The sequence below is a fragment of the Schistocerca gregaria genome, unplaced genomic scaffold (genome assembly GCF_023897955.1).
Source record: "Schistocerca gregaria isolate iqSchGreg1 unplaced genomic scaffold, iqSchGreg1.2 ptg001313l, whole genome shotgun sequence".
NCBI lineage: Eukaryota > Metazoa > Arthropoda > Insecta > Orthoptera > Acrididae > Schistocerca > Schistocerca gregaria.
In genome coordinates, this window is record NW_026062624.1 from 17,501 (window position 1) to 20,831 (window position 3,331).

At 60.8% G+C, this 3,331-nt stretch overlaps 1 non-coding gene and 1 pseudogene across 1 annotated transcript; both read left to right on the forward strand.

The window, feature by feature from the left end:
* The first annotated feature begins 100 nt into the window (after window positions 1-100).
* LOC126330618 (5.8S ribosomal RNA) lies at window positions 101-255 on the forward strand. Its single transcript, XR_007563048.1, has one exon. It is a non-coding gene; the product is annotated as a 5.8S ribosomal RNA (ribosomal RNA).
* A 188-nt stretch (window positions 256-443) lies between these two features.
* On the forward strand, window positions 444-3,331 carry LOC126330617 (large subunit ribosomal RNA; annotated as a pseudogene; the record flags this gene model as incomplete).

Below are 3,331 nucleotides of genomic sequence, written 5' to 3' on the forward strand. Positions count from 1 at the left end.
CCGTTGGACACAAAGTAATGGAACAGGGGCCGTCAAACGCCTCAGTCCCGCCTCTGCAACTGTCTTGAAAGAGACGGTGGAGAACTGAAAAGATAAAGATCACCCAGGACGGTGGATCACTCGGCTCGTGGGTCGATGAAGAACGCAGCAAATTGCGCGTCGACATGTGAACTGCAGGACACATGAACATCGACGTTTCGAACGCACATTGCGGTCCATGGATTCCGTTCCCGGGCCACGTCTGGCTGAGGGTCGGCTACGTATACTGAAGCGCGCGGCGTTTGTCCCGCTTCGGGCGCCTGGGAGTGTCGTGGTCGCCTGTGTGGCCGGCCGCGTCTCCTTAAACGTGCGATGCGCGCCCGTCGCCTGGCGGTTCGCATACCGGTGCTTTCTCGGTAGCGTGCACAGCCGGCTGGCGGTGTGGCGTGCGACACCTCGTACAACGACCTCAGAGCAGGCGAGACTACCCGCTGAATTTAAGCATATTACTAAGCGGAGGAAAAGAAACTAACAAGGATTCCCCCAGTAGCGGCGAGCGAACAGGGAAGAGTCCAGCACCGAACCCCGCAGGCTGCCGCCTGTCGTGGCATGTGGTGTTCGGGAGGGTCCACTACCCCGACGCCTCGCGCCGAGCCCAAGTCCAACTTGAATGAGGCCACGGCCCGTAGAGGGTGCCAGGCCCGTAGCGGCCGGTGCGAGCGTCGGCGGGACCTCTCCTTCGAGTCGGGTTGCTTGAGAGTGCAGCTCCAAGTGGGTGGTAAACTCCATCTGAGACTAAATATGACCACGAGACCGATAGCGAACAAGTACCGTGAGGGAAAGTTGAAAAGAACTTTGAAGAGAGAGTTCAAAAGTACGTGAAACCGTTCTGGGGTAAACGTGAGAAGTCCGAAAGGTCGAACGGGTGAGATTCACGCCCATCCGGCCACTGGCCCCCGCCCTCGGCAGATGGGGCCGGCCGCCCGCGCGGAGCAATCCGCGGCGGGGTCGTGTCCGGTTGCCTTTCCACTCGCCGCGGGGTGGGGCCGTTCCGGTGTGCGGTGGGCCGCACTTCTCCCCTAGTAGGACGTCGCGACCCGCTGGGTGCCGGCCTACGGCCCGGGTGCGCAGCCTGTCCTTCCGCGGGCCTCGGTTCGCGTCTGTTGGGCAGAGCCCCGGTGTCCTGGCTGGCTGCTCGGCGGTATATCTGGAGGAGTCGATTCGCCCCTTTGGGCGCTCGGGCTCCCGGCAAGCGCGCGCGGTTCTTCCCGGATGACGGACCTACCTGGCCCGGCCCCGGACCCGCGCCGCTGTTGGCTCGGGATGCTCTCGGGCGGAATAATCGCTCCCGTCAGCGGCGCTTCAGCTTTGGACAATTTCACGACCCGTCTTGAAACACGGACCAAGGAGTCTAACATGTGCGCGAGTCATTGGGCTGTACGAAACCTAAAGGCGTAATGAAAGTGAAGGTCTCGCCTTGCGCGGGCCGAGGGAGGATGGGGCTTCCCCGCCCTTCACGGGGCGGCGGCCTCCGCACTCCCGGGGCGTCTCGTCCTCATTGCGAGGTGAGGCGCACCTAGAGCGTACACGTTGGGACCCGAAAGATGGTGAACTATGCCTGGCCAGGACGAAGTCAGGGGAAACCCTGATGGAGGTCCGTAGCGATTCTGACGTGCAAATCGATCGTCGGAGCTGGGTATAGGGGCGAAAGACTAATCGAACCATCTAGTAGCTGGTTCCCTCCGAAGTTTCCCTCAGGATAGCTGGTGCTCGTACGAGTCTCATCCGGTAAAGCGAATGATTAGAGGCCTTGGGGCCGAAACGACCTCAACCTATTCTCAAACTTTAAATGGGTGAGATCTCCGGCTTGCTTGATATGCTGAAGCCGCGAGCAAACGACTCGGATCGGAGTGCCAAGTGGGCCACTTTTGGTAAGCAGAACTGGCGCTGTGGGATGAACCAAACGCCGAGTTAAGGCGCCCGAATCGACGCTCATGGGAAACCATGAAAGGCGTTGGTTGCTTAAGACAGCAGGACGGTGGCCATGGAAGTCGGAATCCGCTAAGGAGTGTGTAACAACTCACCTGCCGAAGCAACTAGCCCTGAAAATGGATGGCGCTGAAGCGTCGTGCCTATACTCGGCCGTCAGTCTGGCAGTCATGGCCGGTCCTCGCGGCCGGCCGCGAAGCCCTGACGAGTAGGAGGGTCGCGGCGGTGGGCGCAGAAGGGTCTGGGCGTGAGCCTGCCTGGAGCCGCCGTCGGTGCAGATCTTGGTGGTAGTAGCAAATACTCCAGCGAGGCCCTGGAGGGCTGACGCGGAGAAGGGTTTCGTGTGAACAGCCGTTGCACACGAGTCAGTCGATCCTAAGCCCTAGGAGAAATCCGATGTTGATGGGGGCCGTCATAGCATGATGCACTTTGTGCTGGCCCCCGTTGGGCGAAAGGGAATCCGGTTCCTATTCCGGAACCCGGCAGCGGAACCGATACAAGTCGGGCCCCTCTTTTAGAGATGCTCGTCGGGGTAACCCAAAAGGACCCGGAGACGCCGTCGGGAGATCGGGGAAGAGTTTTCTTTTCTGCATGAGCGTTCGAGTTCCCTGGAATCCTCTAGCAGGGAGATAGGGTTTGGAACGCGAAGAGCACCGCAGTTGCGGCGGTGTCCCGATCTTCCCCTCGGACCTTGAAAATCCGGGAGAGGGCCACGTGGAGGTGTCGCGCCGGTTCGTACCCATATCCGCAGCAGGTCTCCAAGGTGAAGAGCCTCTAGTCGATAGAATAATGTAGGTAAGGGAAGTCGGCAAATTGGATCCGTAACTTCGGGATAAGGATTGGCTCTGAGGATCGGGGCGTGTCGGGCTTGGTCGGGAAGTGGGTCAGCGCTAACGTGCCGGGCCTGGGCGAGGTGAGTGCCGTAGGGGTGCCGGTAAGTGCGGGCGTTTAGCGCGGGCGTGGTCTGCTCTCGCCGTTGGTTGGCCTCGTGCTGGCCGGCGGTGCAGGATGCGCGCGCCTGCGCGGCGTTCGCGCCCCGGTGCTTCAACCTGCGTGCAGGATCCGAGCTCGGTCCCGTGCCTTGGCCTCCCACGGATCTTCCTTGCTGCGAGGCCGCGTCCGCCTTAGCGTGCTCCTCCGGGGGCGCGCGGGTGCGCGGATTCTCTTCGGCCGCCATTCAACGATCAACTCAGAACTGGCACGGACTGGGGGAATCCGACTGTCTAATTAAAACAAAGCATTGCGATGGCCCTAGCGGGTGTTGACGCAATGTGATTTCTGCCCAGTGCTCTGAATGTCAACGTGAAGAAATTCAAGCAAGCGCGGGTAAACGGCGGGAGTAACTATGACTCACGCTTAAGGT